This window comes from Rhinopithecus roxellana, chromosome 16 (genome assembly GCF_007565055.1).
Source record: "Rhinopithecus roxellana isolate Shanxi Qingling chromosome 16, ASM756505v1, whole genome shotgun sequence".
NCBI lineage: Eukaryota > Metazoa > Chordata > Mammalia > Primates > Cercopithecidae > Rhinopithecus > Rhinopithecus roxellana.
The window spans coordinates 44,007,684-44,029,749 of NC_044564.1; the positions used below are offsets into that span (position 1 = coordinate 44,007,684).

At 40.8% G+C, this 22,066-nt stretch overlaps 1 pseudogene; it reads left to right on the plus strand.

Moving 5' to 3' along the window:
• The first annotated feature begins 812 nt into the window (after positions 1–812).
• The window catches only part of LOC104682189, a 51,257-nt pseudogene continuing 30,003 nt past the window's right edge, over positions 813–22,066 (plus strand).

Genomic DNA, 22,066 nt, shown 5'->3' on the forward strand with positions numbered 1-22,066 from the left:
AATGTCCCCTAATGGCTTGTAATCATATTGCACAATGCTGTGTCTAAAGACATGGTTTATTAAGGAGGAGATGGTCACTGATGTGTTTCTCTACACGATAAAACACTTCTTGCTAAAAGCAACCAGGGCAAACGGAATATTACAAATGATTCAGAATGCTACAGAGAGTTAAAACAAATTGGATGTCTGTGCCTCCAGTTGGGTTACCATTCTTTGTAATAAAATTGTCTCCTGAGAGGAATGCATGATGTTTGTGATTTGGAAGACATCTTTGTAAGCTTCTGCCCAACAAATCAGAATTCTTTTTATCATGTGCAATTGCTATATTTCAAGAAATAATTTACAGCACCACTACAGACTTCCACTATTGCATACTTCTCCTAAGCTAACTTTTTTATATATGCTATTTTATCTCCTAACAATCTTGTTATCAGATATGATTATTAAGTACATTTTATTAATCAGTAAAACTGAGGCTTAAAGAGGTTACGTAACCGCTTTAATGTCATGCAACTAGTAAATAGCAAAACTGACTTTTTAACTCTAGTCCTACTAATTCCATAGTCCACAATTCCCATTTTATGGACAAAGACACCAGGGCTGAGAGAGGTTAATAACTAAACCACATCTGATTACACTGCAGAGCTGGAATGCAAAACAGTGTGTCTACCTCCAAGCCACACTTTTTTCCCGTTTTATGACCATGTGTCTCTTGCATTTATCTGTGTTTCTTAAAATTCTCTGAGTAGGTAGATGGGAATAGGTACCTCTCAGCTTTCTCCAAGCTTCTGCCTGCTTAGGTATTTAGTGCCATGTACGCAGTTCAGCAGAATGCTGAGAGAAGAGAGGCTCTGTCATTCCCACGGGACCACCCAGTTGCACCTGTGCTGAGGTCAAAGGCATTGCTGCCTCCACTTATCACAGAGGCAGCTAGAGTAAGTCTGGACATTTGCAAAGCCACAGGAATCTTGCCAAAGACATCAATGTTCCTAAAACTGTGACTTAGTCTTTACAGAGCTCTTGAGTGTCTCCATGTATTTAATAAGTAGTTTTGGCAGCTTACTCTGCACTGGCCCTGAGGCAAGCTGTAGGGACATAAAAATGACAGATATGGGTCCTGCCCTCAAGGATAAAAATAATAGCTCACAATTGTCAGCATTGAGTATATGCCAGAGATCCTCTCTTGCTTCACATACTTGAATTCAGTTAATCTTCACATATCCCATGATTGGTATACCTAAAGATCCCATTTTACAGATGAGGACATTGAGGCACAGATAACTTAAATATAACTTTCCCATTGTCTAGTGGGACACAGACAAGTAACAAACCTTGAAATGCAACGCGTTAATCACTGGGCCTAAAGGAACACAGGATGATGTGGGGCTCAGAGCAGCGATCTTAGCCCAGTCTTAGGGGTTAGAAAAGGCTTCTCAGTGACCACAGAATGCGTTGAAATTAGCCAAAGAGGAGGTGAGGCACCAGTGAGGCGTAAGTGCTTGACACAGCAGGGACAGCGAGGCACCTTCAGGTCCTAGAAAAGTTCAGTGTGCTTGAAAAGAGAGAGAACAAAAAATGAAGCCAGAGTGATACATCTGGTGGGCATTATTTTTTTTTTTTTTTTTTTTCCATATGACTCATTGCCAGAGCCTAAAATCCTCTTCAAATGATCAGAACTGGAGACTCTTCAAAGTCAGAAACATGATCTAGACTGTAGCAAATCAAAGGTCGGGGAAGCATGATTAATGTCATATTGCTTTGCAATACTGCTTTTTAAAGGATTTTTTTCCCTCTCAATTCAGGTTAATTCTGGGGTGTCTTGTTTTACCTCCTGCTGTGATGAGAGGTATGTGGGAAAGGAATATTCTCGCCCCCCAGAACATCATTCTCAGCAAACTTTTCACAAAATTGCAGGCCCACCAGCCTCATTTGGAGCAGGCACACCTAGAAGGCTACACATCTCTGTGCACACTCTATCCCTCTGCAGCCCCACCTCTAACAACAGAAAGCCCGGAAAGGTGTCAACTCACTATTGATTCCTGATGCAATGAGTCCCCTAGCTCTCTCCTTCCAAAAAACAGGTGCAATAAAATCCTACTACAAGATCATATATATTTCATACCTAAGAACATGGAGTGATTTACGAAAACATTATCACTAAAAGTCGAGAGTAGAAAATGTCATGTCTTGATCTTTGTAATCCAGGTACTGCAAGGCATTTGGAAACTACTACCGGGTGGTACTAATCACATGAAAATCCATATAGCGTAAGGAATTAAACCATCCTCCCACACTTGAGTGTGTCCTTGATCCCCTCCCTCCCATCTACTTATGTCCCCAGCCTTGGGACAGTTCTTGATTATCTTTGAGGAAGTCCAGATAGATGTCTATCACTTCCCTACACATGTGGTCAGTTGTTACAACAGGTTAGGCTCTGGTTTTTGACCCCCAAATGAGGACTAAAGCATGATGGAATAAGAAAGATGAGGACTATATAGAGGCCCCCAAGGCATATCTCAAACCCAGCACCTCTGGTCGCCTCGTTCTAAGAATGCACTCTTTCCTTTTCTTCCAAATTTGAAGCTCATTGCAGGTGGGTGTGGCTGGCTATATGCCAGAGAATAAATGAAGGAAGATGATAGATACTAAAAACTTGGTGTTTTCACAAATTGAACTTTAAAGATCCTTGTACTGGATAAGTCCAAAATGTAAATAGAGGCTGAATTAGGGTTAAAAATATTTTTAAGTTCCTGTTCATTTGTTTGATTCCTCAAAATGATAATTCAGTAAAATCAAGTCATTAAATCAGGTAGGCGTCACAGCACACACTAGAGGGATCTCCTTCCTCCTTCTGTCTTCTTCTCTCTCTCTCTCTCTCCCCTTCCCGAGCCCCTCCACTCTTCTCATATTCAGTAGGTATTATTTGAGCATCCACCTTGCACCAATGTCCTAGGAGCTCAAAAGTAAGCATGGCCCTGCCTTCTGCCACTCAGAGGACCTTGATCATCTCATACTGATCTGCTTTTTAAAATTTATTTTCATTTTTATTTCATTTCAGAGACAGGGTCTCACTCTGCCATCCCCATTGGAGTATAGTACTCACTGCAGCTTAAAAATCCTGAGCTCAGGTGATCTTCCTGCCTCAGCCTTCTGAGTAGCTGGAGCCACAAGAACACACCACTACATCCAGCTAATCTTTTTAATTTTTTTATTTTTGTAGAGACGGGTCTTGCTATGTTGCCCAGGCTGGTCTCGAACTCCTGACCTCAAGCAATCCTCCGGTCTCAGCCTCCCAAAGTGCTAGGATTACAGATGCTAGCCACAGTGCCTGGTCATCCATCTGCTTTTGAGGCAGGTGCTAAACCCAGCCCGAGATAACATGTGCAGAAGACCCAGACACCTCTGGTAGGGTCTTTTCCTCCTCCATCTATTTATCTCCTAGAAAGGGATGTTAGAAGGCAGAAAGTTTAGAGGGAAAAACAAGAAGTTTGCCGAGTCAGAGATTTTTCAGGTGGCTGCTGACCTTCACTCCCAAGCAACTGCTCCACCCTCCCCTGCCCCTGGCTCCCACCACCCCAGTTCCTTACATTTGGATTTTCTCAGCCCCAAACTTGTTGAAAGTTGTTTCTTTACACTTTTAAAAATAAGATTTGAAAAAAAATAAATAAGATTTGAAAACAGTTGGCTTAAAAGTCTCCTTTGTGATTGAATAGTGCCTATGACTGCAGTCTCCTAAGGATGTTACTTCAAACTGTTCTAAGAATATCCAAGTGGGACCAGTTCCTTGAAAATAACAGCCTTTGCAAAACATAACACATGATGATGCTGTATCATTTTCTAAGCACATAAGCAAGATCTTGGAGGCCTGCAACTCTCAGAGCCTCCAATCTCTATCTTCTCCTACCTGGTGGGTATTTCTGATAAAAAGGCAGTGCTTCCTCAGGCCTAAGAGTTTTTTCACCACAAAGACAACCTCAGCTGCAATTCACACCTCTGCTTTTAAGAACCCTTCAAAAATGGCTGAGGCAGACAGAGTTCTTCAGAATCCAGGACCCACTGCATCTTGGAGGTGGTGAGAGGGAAAGGGATTCCTTTCTCCCTTCATAACCTCAAGACAACTGAACGCTGCCAATGGAATTCTTGCTAGCTATCCCCAGAGTTTGACCTCAGGCTGTTACAGAAACAATGTTTTCCATGCGGAGCTCTTGGTTAAGAAATTTCCTCTCACCCTGAGAGTCCAACAAAGCAGTGGTTTATACACCCTCAGTTTCAGTGCAAACAGTCTAGGCTGGGCCATCCAAGCTGGCAAGAACTGTAATTTCCTGGTAGCTCTGCATGTGTCCACTCAGTTGTCATTTCATAGCTGGGGGATTATTATTTTTTTTTTTTTTAAATAAAAAAGTGTGCTTGGGTGAGAAGACAGTCAAAATTCTTTTTGGAGCATGCAGACAAGCAGTAGGGAAGGAATCTCTCTCAGGCAGAGAGGGAAGATGCCTGTGAGGGAGTTCTCTTTGTAAGAGGGAGGAGGAAGACTTGCCTGCTTTTCAATAATGAACTTCAATGTAGGCCCCTGGTTATTTTCTTGTTTACTCCCCACTCTGTGTCATTTTCTCCTGATAAGCTCAATTGTTGACTGAAAATGACTGCTTCATCCCTAAAAACGAACCAAGGGAGTTATCTAATGCTGGGCTGTTTTCAAGTAGCAGCTGAGAAGAGAGGGAGGGAGGATGGGAAGGAGAGAAAGAGGAAAGAAAAAGAAAAATCATATTACAAGTACCTGGATATAGACGTATAGCTATAAATAAAATTTTCTTGTTCTGTTCCTAACATCATTTACTAAATCTGTATTCACAGAAGAGCCATGTATTAAATTAGAAAATAAGAGGGTATCCATCTACTCATGAGGATTTTCTTTTTTTTTAATATGTACCCCATTTTCTTTTTTTATTATTATACTTTAAGTTCTAGGGTACATGTGCACAACGTGCAGATTTGTTACATATGTATACTTGTGCCATGTTGGTGTGCTGTACCCATTAACTCATCATTTACATTAGGTATATCTGAGGATTTTCATTAAGAAGCATTCTATAGCCAAACAATGCACTATCATGATGAATCCACAGTAAATAAATAACATGCACAATTCCAGAAGTAATCACTGTGTCTCTTCCTTCCTTTCGGTTTAGTGTGCAGTGAAATTGAGCATCTGTCATATTCTTCCATGTGCATTGACAACTACAACTCAGACAGGTTTCCTTATCTTCTGTTTAAACACAGTGACCTTTCTTTTGAACTATCTAGCCATCCCATTACCACTTCAGGCCTGCTTCCACAGGGTGCCAGTGGTGCTAAGCCTTCAGTGTTGACCTGCTGAATTGCAAAGCCATGCTGCAGTGTGAAGCCCTCAGTGTTAGCATCTATGGCTCCTCAGGTGTCTATTACGATACCAATCAGATAGTCCAATTCAGCCAGGTCATCCTGGCTATTCCCCAGCCTCTCCAACCCTTATGGCTTTGCACTTGCTTAGGGCCCAATTTTTTTTTTTTTTTTTTTTTTTTTTTTTTTTTTTTTTTTGACAGAGTTTCACCCTTGTTGCCCAGGCTGGAGTGCAATGGTACGATCTCTGCTCACTGCAACCTCCGCCTCCCGGGTTCAAGTGATCTCCTGTCTCAGCCACCTGAGTAGCTGGGATTACAAGCATGGGCCACCATGCCTGGCTAATTTTTTTGTATTTTTCGTAGAGACGGGGTTTCTCCATGTTGGTTAGGCTGGTCTTGAACTCCCAACCTCAGATGATCCACCCGCCTCAGCCTCCCAAACTGTTAGTGCCCAAATTTAATAGTTGCTATTACTTTCCCCCTCTGGTTTTGATATGGTAGATCACCCATTTAAAAAGTCGTTCCTGGGAAAGTCAATTCTAATTCACAACTTATTGCTTATTTTCATTTACCATGGACACTGTTTCCCCAGAAAGTGTCCACACAGGCAAAAGGTACGGCCACGGAATGTGGGATGCACTTTACTGGGCCACTTTTACGTCAGGAAAAGAAAACCTTCCTTCTCAACAAAATTGAAATACATACTTAAGTGGAAGAAATGGGTTGGAAGGAGAAAACTGTGCTGAGGTTGTCTGAGATTTTATGTTCTTATTTTACTACAGAAACACTTGAGGGACAACCTTGAAGGGGAAAAAAGATTGATCAATAATAATGGCAGCAATTCATTCATTTAAAACACATAACTTTACTCAAGGAAGGAAAATTACTTGAAAATGGTCGACAACATCCTGTTCAAACAGCCTTTGTTTTATCAACCCAGCAAGATGCCAGAACATTCCTTTTTGTCTCTCTCTTCCGATAAGGGTGCGTAGCCTTTACAAAGCAAAAAATAATTTTGTAAAAGCAGTCTTGAATGATTGTTTTTTCCTTTTTGTTACTTGTGTGGGCTTCTCAGCCCCAGGATCTTTTAATCTGATACAATTCATTTAAAATAGATGAGAATGTTCTATCACCCAATCTAAATGCCCTTGGGAAGAGGAGAGAGCCATGATAATTACAAACTACATGGTGAACATTGAAAATGGTCACACAGTGTTTGCACAGCACACTCTGGCTGGGATGAGGGATTATGCACACTGAGTATCCACAGGTGAAAAATCAAATGTAGACATTCCAGGTAGCCTGTAGGGCAAAAAGGGATGTCAGACCCGGTAACTGTTACAGGAGACCCACAGTAAGACCTTGTGAGTTGAATCACTGCAGCGAAATCCAAATGCTCTCCTATAAGAATCTTCCTTGCCGAGCCAGGACACTCCTGCTGAGCTGTAGTGTCCTTGTTGTTGGTGCTGTGTGTCTACTACTTACTACCTTGCTAAGGTCCTATGTCTGGCACTATCAGCTTTCCCAATTTTTTATTTGGATTCCTCTTCTTTGTTTAGAGCACACACATTTCTCATCCTGTGCCATTTGCCAGGTCTTTGATATACAACCTTGCTCCTGAGGAACTGGGTCTCCTGATATTCAACAGCTTGCTTAGTTTTATCTCATTACTTGGCTTGGTGCTGTATGTGATCTGAGTATGAGCTGTTCATCTTGCTTTTGACCCCAAGATATACACGCATGCACACATGCACACGCACACAAATATTATTTATCTACTTGCCAATTATTGGAAGCTCAATAGTACATAAAACAAATCTCTTTCCTACCTTTACAAATCTTACTATCCAGTGATTACGACAGATATTTCTCTTACACCCCAATAAACATACAAATACAAATTAACAAATTATGATATGTAACATGAAAAGAAAAGAATACTTTGAAATAAATCAGCAGGAAAGGCCTTTCCAGGAAAGTAACATTAAGCTAAAACCTGAAGAATCAGTAGGAGTCAAATGGACAAAGAATTTTTCAGGCAAGAAAAACAACATAGCCAAAGATCTGCTGGCAAGAAAGAGCTTGGCAAGTGCAAGAAAATTAAAGCAAGTTAATATGACTGGAGAGTAGTGAGCAAGAGGAAAATGAAATCAGGTTACAGGAACAGACAGGGACAAGACAACAGAAGGTCTTAGTAAGAATTTCGTGTTCTGAAGTCCAGGATATGTTTTTATGAAAAAGTAATAAAATAGGCCACGATCTAGACTAATGAAGAAGAAAAGAGAGAAGATCCAAATAAAGACAATTAGGAATGACAAAGGGGATGTTCCCACTGACCCCACAGAAACACAAACAATTATCAGAGACTACTATGAACACCTCTACACACACATACTAAAAAACGTAGAAGAGATGGATAGATTCCTGGACATATACACCCTCCCGAGACTGAACCAGGAAGAAATTGGTTCACTGAACAGACCAATAACAAGGTCTGAAATGGAATCAGTAATAAATAGCCCACCGACAATAAAAAAGTCCAGGACTAGACAGATTCACAGCTGAATTCTACCAATTGTACAAAGAAGAGCTGGTACCATTCCTGCTGAAACTATTCCAAAAAGTTGACAAGCAGGGACTCCTCCCCAACTCATTCTATGAGGCCAGCATCATCCTGATACTAAAACCTGGCAGAGACACAACAAAAAAATAAAACTTTAAGCCAGTATCCTTAGATGAACATTGATGCAAAAATCCTCAACAAAATATTGAAAAATCAAATTCAGCAGTACATCCAAAAGCTTATCCACCATGATCAAGTAGGCTTTATCCCTGGGATGCAAGGCTGGTTCAACATATGCAGATCAATAAATGTGACTCATCACATAAACAGAACTCAAGACAAAAACCACATGACTGTCTCAATAGAAGCAGAAAAGGCTTTTGATAGAATTAGACACCCCTTCACGTTAAAAATTCTCAACAAACTAGGTATCGAAGGAACATACCTCAAAATATTAAGAGTCATCTATGACAAACCCACAGCCAACACTGCACTAAATGAGCAAAAGTTGGAAACATCCCCCTTGGAAACCAGCACGAGGCAAGGATGCTAATATCTGGCATCTGTGAGGAACTTAAATAAATTTACAAGAAAAAAGTAAACAACCCCATTAAAAAGTGGGAAGAACATGAACACTTTTCAAAAGAAGACATACCCGTGGCCAACAAGCATATGAAAAAAAAAAGGCTCAATATCACTGATGTTTAGAGAAATAAAAATCCAAACAACGACGTACCATCTCACACCAGTCAGAATGGCTATTACTAAAAAGTCAAAAACTAACAGATGCTGGTGAGGTTGTGGAGAAAAGGAAATACTTATCCACTGTTTGTGGAAGCGTAAATTAGTTCAACCATTTGGAAAGTAGTGTGATTATTCCTCAAAGAGCTACAAACAGAACTACCACTCAACCCACAATCCTATTGCTGGGTATATATATATCCAAAGGAATATAAATCATTCTACCATAAAGACACAGGCATACGTATGCTCATTGCAAAACTATTCACAATAGCAAATAATACGGGAGTGCTGGGAAGGGAAGAGTGTGGTGCCTTTAAATGATATGGAAAGCGTGAAGGAAAGTGCTGGGTAGAGGAGGGCGTGGTCCCTGCCTAGGGGTCCACCCCTACAGACCTAGGTAAGGACAGGCACTTCTGCCTTCTTGCCCAAATGCTGCACTTTTCAATACCACCCTGGCCTGCCATGCCCCCATCCTGGACCTATAAAAACCCGAGACCCTAGCAAGGCAGAGACAGAAGCTGCTGTATGGCAAGAGGAACACATCAGGGGACACAAGCAAGAGGACATCAAGAGGAACACGTCGGTGAAGAAGACACAGGCGGCTGGTCATCGAAAGCATGCCAGCGGAAGAGCAGGCCATCCACTAGCAGAAAGCAGCAGAACTACACGGAGTTTGGCTGGCTCAGTGGAAGCAGTCTGAGAAGAGTCCGCAAATGAAGTTGAATTATTGCACTATTCACAATAGCAAAGACATGGAATCAACCTAAATGCCCATCAATGGCATATTTGGTTTAAAAAAAAAAAAAAGGTAATACATATACATCATGGAATACTATACAGATGATGTCCTCTGCAACAACATGGATGGAGCTGGAGGCCATTATACTTAGCAAACTAATGCAGGAAGAGAAAACTAAATACCACATGTTCTCACTGATTAGTGGGAACTAAATGATATAAACACCTAGAGGGGAAAACACACATTGCTTAGTGGCCCAACTCTAGGGGAAAACTATCTCCTTTCAGGTTCCCCCATCTGCTGAGAGCTACTTCTACTAATAAAACCTTGCACTCATTCTACCAGCCCACATGTGATCTGATCTATATACTCATTGCAGCACTATTCACAGTAGCAGAGACATGGAATCAACCTGAATGCCCATCAATGGGCATATTGGGTAAAGAAAATGTAATACATATGCACCATGGAATACTAGACAGCCATAAAAAAAAGAATGAGATGATGTCCTTTGCAGCAACTTGAATAGAGCTGGAGGCCATTACAGTTAGTAAACGAATGCAGGAACAGAAAACTAAGTACCATATATTCTCACTTATAAGTGGGAGCTAAATGATGAAAACACAAACACATCGAGGGGAACAACACACAGCAGGGCCTATTAGAAGGCAGAGGGTGGGAGGAAGGCACAGGGTGGGAGGAAGGCACAGGGTGGGAGGAAGGCACAGGGTGGGAGGAAGGAGAGGATTAGGAAAAATAACTAATGGGTACTAGGCTTAATATCTAGTGACAAAACAGTCTGTACAACCCCCATGACATGAGTTTACCTATATAACAAACCTGTACATGTAGCCCTGAACCTAAAAGTTTAATAAATAAATAAAAATAAAAAATGTGGTGTCCTAGTCTAAAGTTTTGGAAGCCACTACAGAATTTTAAGCAGCAGAATGACTGTGATCCCATTTATCTTGTTCATAGGTCAAGGGAAAGATTGAAGCAAGGAGACCAGTGAGAGAACATCGTCACAAACTATGAGAACGCTGATTTTGACCCTCTGGGTAGCCCTAGAGTGTAGCCTGCTCCCACGTGAGTCTTCAAACCTGGACAAGGGCCTTGATCTGGTTCTTCTCATCCTGACTGTATGTCTTCTCCTACTACTGTTTGGAGTTTATGGAGCTGAAACATCACTGTGGCTTATCCTCACTCAAAAGAAAAAGCCAACTCGGAAAAAAAGGTCAAGGCAATCAAATGGTATGTTTTGAAGGAATTATTTTTTATTTTCAACAATTTGTTCTTCTGCCACAAGACAACTTTAGAGATCAGTCATTTGCCTTTTTTTCAGTCCCTGGCCTTCACCATCAATATAGGCCCATGAGCCAGCACTCAATCAAGAATTAGAACAGCAAATCTTGTCTTACTTCAGATATTACCCTGATTATAGAGGTGAGAGAAACCGAAATGGAAAGTAGGATGGACAGTATCAAGCACGATGTCACAGGATAGAAACTTAAACCTCTGAGAGGTCAAATCCAGGTTTGATCCATGGGAATAAATCCTTAAATAGAGCAGAAAAACCAAATGACCTGAACTTCACACTTACAAGAGATAATCCTAGGTACAAAGTCTCTCACAAATATTACTGAATCCTCACAGATACAAGCAGGTCCTAGGGGTAAGAGGTGGTGAGAAGCATTTATTTATTACAATTCCAGGTTTATGGAGGGGAAATTTAGTGGAAATCCTTTTCCACAGTCAGGAAATTGAACAGTGTTGAAATCAGAGTCAGAACGCAGAGGTTTTTCACTAGAGGCCAAAATAGTCTTGCAAGAAGCCCGGGGGCCCCTCAGTAGTAAATATTGATAGAAGCCCACAGTGAAGGCTGCTGAATTGTGTGGGCGGTGTTTTACTGTCTCTATTTCCCTTCAGTGTGCTAGGAGACAAAAGGGGGCTAATAAAACATGGTCTGTGTTTGTTTGTGTACATGTGTACACATATGTTTACTTTCTCTGAAACAAGGACAATGATAGGCTTCAAAGTATAGGAAATATATTTCTGGGTGGCATTTTCTTCAGTGCTGTACATGATAACCTTAGAAACAGATAGATCTATTTTTTTTTCATGCTGAAAAGCAAATAAATAATATTGGTTTAATTCATCTTACAACCTGTGTCGTAAAACCAGTTGACTGTCTGGTTAGATGGAAGCAGAGCAAATTGCTTACACACGGTAAGTTCCCCCTTTTATTATTACTTTAGACAAAGTTAAACCCAAGGGAGGAAAGAAACATTTTATCTCCATGTTACCAACTCTGTTTAATTCTTTTGTGGACATGTCATGTATTGATTCCAAATTTGAATTCTTCTGGACTCCAGCACAAAATTGAAAGAAAAAAAATTGAGGTTTGTGTGGCTTTGAGGCTCAGTTCTGATACCAGGAAAGAAACATAAAATTAAAGCATATTGTTACCATGCTGAACCTAAGAGGAGCAAGAAAGAGACAAGGAAAGGCAAAGACAGAACAAGCAACGTACCTCAAGCTGATGCACGGCCTTGGTCTGAGAGTCGATGGCACTTATTCAAAACCAAAAAGAATTCATCACAAGACAATGTGGAACCCAGAAAAATTTTCAACTCATCCTAGACAAGGACTTCATGCCTCAGCTTTATTATTTTCTTGTGATGCGGTGGCTTCCCATCAGTCAGACATGTCCATTGTAGCCATAAAAAATACTGTGTAATACAAGTAAGAATAATTTTTTGATTCAGCCACACCCCAGAAAATTCAGAACAGTGTATTTATTTATTCATAAAGTTACATGGAGTACACCATGAGAGTTGAAATTACATCCAGAAAAGTGATCTTATCGTCCCTTTATTCTTGATTTAAATGGCTCTGATAGAGATGCCAAAGGGAAACACAACCCATAACACCAGTCTAGAGGTTGCTAAGTGCTCCCTTTAAAAGAGCTAACTCTAATTTTTTAAAAATGTGTTTCCCCGTTAAATAGGGCTTATATTTCTTTTGGCTAAATCAGAAGATAGCAAAGAATATGAATTGGAAACAGCATTGATACGACCGCCGATCCTAGCTCTGGTATTAAGTAGCTGTGTGACTTTGGGCATGTCATTGACCCTCTCTGAGCCTCAGTCCCCCGGCCTACAAATGGGGGAATGCAGTCAGAAGATCAAGCAGTTAGATTCTAAGGCAGATCTAGTGCTTAAATGAATAAAACCCTTGCACATAGTAAATATCTGGCACACAGTAAGTGTTCAATAAATGCCAAGTACTCTTGTGGATGTTGTTCCACGTGTATCACCACATGTAGGATTTAGGTAAATAATTGAGCCTCTCTTAACCTTCAGTTTTACTTACATGTTGACTTAAACCATTATTATGAATATTAAACAAGTTAACATATGTAAAAGGGACAGGCACAGAGAAAGTGCTCATTAAATGTTTTTTTTTCTTCCCCCAAATTTGTATGGGCTTAGAAGTAGGAAACACAAAAATAAGAACAAAAAGAAACCCTCTCCTCCATAGCAAGATCTTTAGGGGAAAAGAAAAAGAAAGGGCTTATGGTACCCAGCTCACTGGAAATTTCTGCTACTCATTAAAAAAAAAAAAAAAACAAAAAAAAAATCCTTCTTTAAATACATACACCAAAATTTAAGAAGAATCCAAAAAAAATCAGAAATACCCTATCTCTTTTCTTACTGTGATAAAAAACTGCACAACATAAAATTTACTATCTTAACCATTTCTAGGTGTGCTACTCAGTAGCCAGGAATATTCACATTGTGTAATTAACCTCTAGAACTTTTCATCTTCCCAAACTGAACCTCTGTACCCACTAAACAATAACTCTCCATTTCCCCCTCCCCCCAGTCCCGGTAACCCATTCTACATTCTGTCTCTATGTATTTGACTACTGTAGGTTTGTTTCATGAATGGCATCAAACGGAATTGGTCCTTTTGTTATGGCTTACTTCACTTTGCATAATATCCTCAGCATTCATGCATGTTGTAGCATGTGTCAGAATTTCCTTCTTTTTAAGGCTGAACAGTATTCCATTGTACAGATATACCACATATTGTTTATCCATTCATCCATTAATTCTCATAGTAGTTTTACCCAAACTATTAAAAAAAAAAAATTCAAGGTAACACATTGCACTATCCCCACCCAGCTACCCCCACAATGTAGAAAATCTGGTTTGCTCAGAGGAACCAAAACCATGGAGAAAATAGACCTTCTTTGTGCCCCCTGGTCCCAACCTCTCACATGTAGAATTATCACGGTGGTAACATAGCTTCTCAAACTCTGCCAGCACTTCTTCCTCAGCTCAACCCAGACAAATCCAAATAACAGAAATAATAAAACCCTCAGTTCCTCTTTCTCACCCACCAGAGGAATCTCCCATACCTCACTCTCCTTACACTGTTGCCCTGAACTCTTCTCATGTCTACCTCACCTTCTGAGAGCACAGGGGTACTTGGGGAGCAATATTGATTCTCCCAGAAGGAATTTACCAAAGGTGAGGAGAGGAGAGGTGGAGGTCATGAAGCGCGGGCACCCGGCAACAGATTCTTCTTGGAGCTGCATTCTTCATCGCCGGTCTGGCCGGAATTTCTTTGGATTTTCTTCTAATAAAGACTTTGTTATCATTCATGATTGCTTTCATATTCCACAGAAGAAAAAGAAAATAAATACGCAGACTGCTAGTTTGATTTTTTAGAATATTTAAATCCTGAAATAGACACCAAAATGGTTTGCTTAGCTGGGAGGGAAGTTTAAAACCTCAAAAGGAGAGTGTCCCATTCTGCCTCCATCTCTCAGACTTCTGTGTGTTAGCAGCAGCCACACATCCCTCTCATTCAGATGCACGAGTCCAAACTATTTTATAACTGAATTTCCAGTTCCTTAATTACTAAAATGGTGATGGGGTTGTTATTTATAGTTTCAGGGTAGACTAAACCTTCCTCTCCTTTCTAATTAAATCATAACATGGCTTCAAAAGTGTGTTGCATCATTCCTACCAGATCATAAGCAACAAGACGCTTTTTCGTTTATCCTTCTAGTGCCAGAATCTTGGATGGGCTGCTCAGTCTCTGCTCCTCCCTATCTGCCCCACCCCCCTTGCGGCCCCCTTCCACCATGGTAACTCCTTTACCAATAGGTGATCACTGTCAAAACCCTTAAGATGACAGGGTCTGTATGCTTGTCTTCGGGAACTGCTAAGATGATCCACTGAGCTACCAATGTTACAGAGAAAGAAGTAGTGCTGGTGGATTTAAAGAGAAATAAAGTCAGGAAGTTCTGAGACATGGAAATAACCTTGGAGGCTTAAGCAGGGAGACTCTGGAGCTGTACTGACCCACGTAGTAGTCACATGTGGCTATATATATTTAATGTGAAATTAATTAAAATTAAATAAAATTTAAAATTCTGTTCCTCAGTCACACTAACCATATTTATTTTTAAGTATTTATTATTTTAATAGCAGATACCATATTTCAAAGTACTCAATAGCCACATGTAACCAGAAGCTACCATATTAGACAGCACAGATATAAAGCATTCCCATCATTGTAGAAAGTTCTATCAAACAGCACTGCTCTAGAGATTTCCAGGGGAAGATCTAGTTAGCAGCTCTTGAGAGACAGCAGAGTATGTATTAGCAATAGTATGACAAAAGAATTTATTGATCAAACAAATAGTTTTGAGAGAGAAAGGGGGTATTAATAATAATGATTCAGTAATTTTAATAATTAGTTAATACTTAATGATAATTATCCTGAAATACAGAGAGTGAAAGGGGCACAATGAGTATTATGCTGGGATTACAGGCAAATCTGGAAGCCTGATCATCTGATCATCATATTCTTCCTGGAGGGGTTATTTGGTAGATTACAATCCCCTGGAGTTGTGTAAGCATAGCTGTTACTTTCAGAGATAACAATTAGACTTCACAGATACAACTAGAATGTCTTCCTATAGCGCTATCACCTAAAAAAAAAAAAAAAGTGATTTTCTTCCAGAAACAGACCTACATCTAGATGGGGCCAAAGCCACTCTCTCCTTTTTGGTGCTACCCTATTTCCAGTCTGGAGAATCCCAGACCATGTTCAGATCTGTGTTTTTCCTGGGTCAAGCCTGGAGAGGGCTACCCTCATGCAAAATGTGCCCAGTGCTAGAAATAGGATTGTTTTCAGCAGTTTCTCTGGTGTAAGACTCTGGTATTAACACAGCTAGTTTTTTTTATTGCTTGTTTGTTTGTTTTTGAAAAGGAGTCTTACTCTGTTGCCCAGGCTGAAGTACAGTGGCAAGATCTTGGCTCACTACAACCTCGACCTCTCAGGTTCAAACCATTCTCCTGCCTCAGCCTCTCGCATAGCTGGGACTACTGGTGTGTGTCACCAGACCCAGCTAATTTTTGTATTTTTAGTAGAGGCAGGGTTTCACCATGTTGACCAGGCTGGTCTCAAACTGCTGACCTCCACTAATCTAGCCGCCTCGGCCTCCCAAAGTGCTGGGATTACAGGTGTGAGCCACCGCACCCGGCTAACACAACTATTTTAGAGTCACTTTATCTGCCCCAGACCACAGACTCTGTTGTATCAAATAGTGCCACTGGAAGAGAAGGAGTAGAAGCAGAAACTCTGATGATCTCTCAGGGTCCCTGGGTGGCAGTATCACCTTTCTGTTTCATGGTGTTATGGGGGAACCCAAGAACACTGAAAAACCTTCCTTTTCAAAGTGCTGCCAAATAATGAATTGAGCAGGTACACCAAAATCTGTTGAAAGTTAAAGAAAAATCGAAGAACCCTAAAAACATTTGAGTTTTTACATTTGAAATTTTACATTTCCCTCACCTGGAGTGAGGTGCTGAAGCTCCAGCCTGGGTCCCATTTGGTGACCGACATGAACACAAACATAGGCCCTCTCTTTGCCCAGGAGCAAGACAGTCATGCCGGTAGGATGGGATCTTCCATTCAGGGTCATCAAAGAAGGCTGAGTGCTGTCACTAACCTTTCAGCACACCCCTCCTAAAAGTCATATGGACTCAAAGATGCATCACGGCCATAGAATCAACCCTAGGAAAATAGTAAACAATGTCATCCTATTGCTCCCAGCCTTCCCACTTTGGGTTGGTAGATTTTCTCATGGGGTGGAAACTCAGCACCATCATTGCCACGGGTTCAAAGATCCCATGTCCAGCCTCACGTGTCTGGGCTGGTTCTGTTCTGAGGCTGCTCTAACACTGGGAAGTATTCCTTTCTTCTCGCTGACAGGTTATCTCCAATGACATTGTAGAGGTGACCAAGCGCCAAGGACAGCCCTACTTAGGGAATGTAATTCAAACCCTTTGTTTAAGCTCACTGCTTCATACAACACAAACTAACCCAGCACCTTCAACGTGGCAAACACCTCTTGGGGACAATGAACACATAGCTGTGAGCAAGAGAGACGGGACCTTGTCATCACAGAGCTTATGTTTTAGTGGGAGGAGGAAGACAATGAGCAAATAAACAGAAATCATTCCGAATGGTGATAACTGCTGTAGAGGAAAAAAGGTGATATTTGAGAGTGACTGCAGTGACTGAGGGACAGCATCAGATGGCATTGTCAGTATGAGTTTCCAGACGGGGCCAGTGGACCTGTGATCTGAAGGTTGCCAGCCAGCTATAGTGGAGGAACCCAGAGCTTAAGCCCTTGAAGAGAAACACTGAGCTCTGCATTTTTAAGGACAACCTGAAAGAAGGTGAGAGATCCCGCCTTGTGAGCAAGAGGAGGGAGCAGAAGAGGACAAACTTCAAGAAGTAAACAGAGGAACCATCCCAGGCCTTGCAGGTACCATAAAGTATTTGAGTTCATTTTAAGTGCAATGGAAAGATACCCCAGGGTTTTAAGTAACAAAATGGCATGATCTGATTTACATGTTTGAAGATTACTGTGGATGCTGCATGCAAAATGGATTCCAGCAGTGGTCCTCAAAGGAGGTTCCCAGACCAGCAGCATCACCTAGAAACCTGTTAGAAATGCACATTCTTAGGCCCCACCCTCAACATCCTGACCCAGAAACTCTGGGGGTAGAGCTCAGCAATCTGTGTTTTCACAGGCTCTCTAGGAGATTCTGATGCACACTCATGTTTGAGGACCACTGCATTACAGGAAGATGAGATTGGATCACAGGAAACCAGTTAAAAGGCCACAGGGCAGGGATGGTGCTCTTACTCTCTTACTGATGTTGTTCCCATGTTGTAGGGCTAGATGGACTTCCCCTATTCAGGAAATGCTCCCTTGAATTTAGAATGTCCTTCAAGGGAAATTCAGTGATAAAGATGTTCTCTTTCTGTCACCCAAAAGCTATCTTCTAGACAGAATAGAGACCTTTTCCTTTATTTTTTTTTTTTTTATGGAGGAGGTATAGAATTCAAAAGACTGCATTCACACTATTTAGCTAAGGAAAAAGCAATTGAAATCTGCACTATTTTCGTATCTATACCACATCACACAAGAAACAGACTAATCTTCTGGTGAATACGGGAGACTGGTGCATATAGAATCTATGCCTCATATAGACCAGAGATGGAGATGTTCTACCCTAACATAAGTGTATGGATTCTTATCTAGAACAACAGTGAAATTAATGAAGAAATGCTATTAGAAGTCAAATCCCTTGACATGCTCACAGAGCCTTTTATGTGTGTGCTCACACTAAAGAGAGAAGGAAACCTTTATTTCACATCCTCTCATAGTCCCCTGTACAGGAAGACACCATTCTTGACTAAAGGGGACCTCTCCCAAGGTATCACTGAAAATACCCACACTCTTTTTGTGGGCTCAATGAGCTGGATTAATATTATAGCTGCCAGCATCATCCACCAGCTCTTGTCTCCCAAGGAACCTGAGAATTACAAAAGAATTCATGCCAGAAGAGTAAAATGCTGTGGCTTTGTTACTAAGCCCTTTTATGGAAATGAGTTTATTGGATTGGCCAGCCAGCCTGGTAAGGAGGGAAGGGAAGAGCCAAGGAGAGATTTAGGAATGTTGATCTTTGGGAAAACAAAATGAAGATCAGAGTAAGTAAGGGACAAGAGTCACTGGGGAAAAGAGGGTTACCAAATACATGGAGAAAAATATAATGAAAAGGGAAAATATTGGAGTAAAATGCAAAATCAAGGATTGACACAGTAAGGTTTCAATTTTCTGCTGCCTCCTCCTAATTGTGTGATTTAGGCAAGTGACATTAATGCTCTAAGCCTCAGTTTTCTCATCTGTGATGTGGGGATTATAACTGGAGCTACTTCAAAGAGATACTGCAAGAATTAAATCAAACCTCGTGGTTAAATGTCTGGTCTAGTACCCAGGACGTGGAAGTTAGTAAATACTAAAGACCTCCTTCCCCCAGACTCCTTTCATCTCCCCCAGCTATGACATGGGAAGGAGGAAGAAAGTCAGATGCTTAAAAAGACAAAAAGATAAAGGCAATTAGTTATTTTGTATTTTTCTATTCTAAAAGTGTTGAAATTTTAATATCTTGTTTTGTTCAAGGATAACTGTCCCATGTCCTCCTTGAGGTTCAGAAAGTAAAATGGCCCCTCTCAAATCCTTGTGGGGCTATCATGCATCCTGAAGCCCCTGCCCTGGCTTCACAGAGTACTCCCTGGATGTCCACCCCAGAGCTACTCAGTCTCAGCTCCTAGAGTTAAGGAGGACAAACATTGTCTCCCCACTTTGCCAACAGGTTCTAGGAGGCTCAGAATATGAACCTGTAAAGTCTAGTGCTCCTTACAACTAGCCCCAAGCATTTGGAAAGGGGAGGAAGATGAGAGGATCCAAATTTTTATGATTCAGAAGCCTAAGTAAGTGATAAGTGCAAAAGTCCTAACAGAATGTTTTCTGTCTCTGTCAATGGAAAAGATTTTGTAGAGTTCTGAAAAGGACCTTGGGCTACCCAAAGTCCAAATTAAACAGAGTAAAACAAAACAAAACAAAAAGAAACAGAGAAGTTCTGTGACTTGACCAAGGTCATATAACAAGAGAGAGTAGCATCACTGACCTTTTTAAGTCAACAAGTCTACGCACTTCTCAAATGGCAAAACTAGTCTGGCCAACATGCAGAACATGATGTTCCTCTTTGAACAATTTGTACTTGGAAAATGAGACCATCTTTAGAAATTCTCACTGCTCTCCTGAGACCAAACACTGCAACACTGATTTGAAAATGCTTACATTTTAGAAACAACTGCAAAACAGAATCATTCATTATGCCCCTCAGCAGCAAAGACCATCCCTGCCTTGCACACTTGCAATTGATATTTTATTTGTGAGGAGGCATTCTTTCTCCCATTGCCAGTCAATGTTATTTGTAGCTTAATAATTTATTCACAAAACAACCCCACTTATTTGTGTTCCAGATATTTCTTTCCTAGGAGACTCAATATATTTAATGATAGCACCACAAATATGCCCAATAAGACAGGGCAATTTGCAACCTAATAGAAAACAATGTGTTAACAATACAATATGGTTTCTGTATGAAGAACAAAAGAATTTCCTCTGAATATACTGGCACTGAGACATGCAAGGGAGAGCAGCAAGACACAGCTACTCATGTGGTTGACAAGAGCAATTTCCCAGCAAAAGCTGGGGGCACAGGTCACAATCCATGACCAGCAATGGTGAAAGATAAGCCATAACTGACAGTGAGAACATGTCCTGCTTCCCCAATCCAATCTGTCGGCCAGATAATCAGTCATTCTATAATTTGTTGTATTTCTTACGGAAAATAAAAAGAAACAGATCAAAAAATAATAACTTGAATTATTGGGCAAAAGGAAAAATCAAGGAAATGCTAATGCAGACCCATATAACTGGGTTTGCTCCCCACTTTCAAGATAAAATTAACATCACATGTCTTTCGTTTTCCCTAAAGAAATCTGTCTTGAGCCCCCATTGCCAAATCAGTAGAATGGCTGGTATCCTCCCCCTTGTTACCATTTTGAAAATATTTAAAAGGCCTAGGAGTTTAGAGCTCCAAAAAAAAAAAAAAGAGAGAGAGAGAGTTGGGCTGATTCTGACATCCACATTGGGAAGAGACCCTGGTGTGTGATCTGCCCACAGCTACCCCTGCTCTCCCTGCCACATGATGGTGGTCCTCCATCATCACCCAGGCTTGTAGCCCATCCAAGTCCCTACAGAGTCCACTCCAGATCTTCATGGAAAAATAATCTTACTCCCTCAAGAGTACATTTGATCCACAATTCTTTGGTTCCCAGAATCATAGCCCTGAATGCTTAGCTTTTTCCTACGCAGCCACCCCTTCAAAGATAACACCCACTTTCCAGCCCCATCACAGCAGGTCAAGTTTCAGCCCACGGTGGACACAGAGCCACTGTCTGTTCCTTCCCTGGGATCTATGACTTTTCCCCCTAATATCTGGAAGCTTTCCTCATAAATCCCTGAAACAAAATGAACCTTACTACACACTTTTGGTCCTCAAGAGAGCTATCCATCCAGCATCTAGGACTGCTACCTAACTGCCTCTAGAGGATCCATGAGCTTCAAAACACAAGCAGTCTGATTTTACATTTTTGACAGCCACCTCCTTGGGGTATACCCTGATGATTTGTGTTGGGAAGTGGGAAGGAAACTCACTCCCTCCTTCTTCAGAGAAGAGCCAACATAAGCATGCCAAAGATGATTTAATCTCCTTAGAATGAGCAAGATGAATCTTTGTCACTTTTTTTGCTAGGGTAGAAAATTTGAAAATCCAAGTTCAACCAAAAGTGGAAAATTCTGCTCTAAATTAGTTAGACTAAGATCTAGAACACCTCCACACACATAAACAATCACTTAGAATGATATTTGCAAATGTTGTGTAACCCTGCAAATACTCTCTCCAATGTGCATTATTACTACTTGCTTTATGAATTTTGTGGAAATTGAGTGTTTTGTGTAAATTAGTAGGAAAGACAGAATTTAAAAATTAACTTGCATATTGTCATGTGCTAGGTAAGAGACAGAAATATCATTTGACCCAGAAATCCCATTACTGGGTATATTCTCAAAGGAATATAAATTATTGTATTATAAAGATGCAAAGATGCATGCAACCATATGTTCATTGCAGCACTATTCACAACATCAAAGACATGGAATCAGTCCAAATGCCCATCAATGATAGACTGGATAAAGAAAATGTGGTACATATACACAATGGAATACTATGCACCCATGAAAAAGAATAATATTATGTTCTTTGCAGGGTCATGGATGGAGCTAGAAGCTGTTATCTTCAGCAAACTAAGGCAGGAACAGAAAATCAAATACCACATGTTCTCACTTACAAGGAGGAGCTGAATGATGAGAACACATAGACACAGGGAGGGGAACAGCATACCCTGGGGCCTGTTGGGGAGAGGGGTAGGGGGAGGGAGAGCATCAGGATAAATAGATAGTGGATACTGGGCTTAATACCAAGGTGATGGGTTGATCTATGCAGCAAACCACCATGACACATGTTTACCTATGCAACAAACCTGTACACCCTGCACATGTACCCCAGAACTTAAAATAAAAATTGAAGATAAAAAAATGAAATGTGTTAGGTATCCAGTAGATTACTTCTTGCC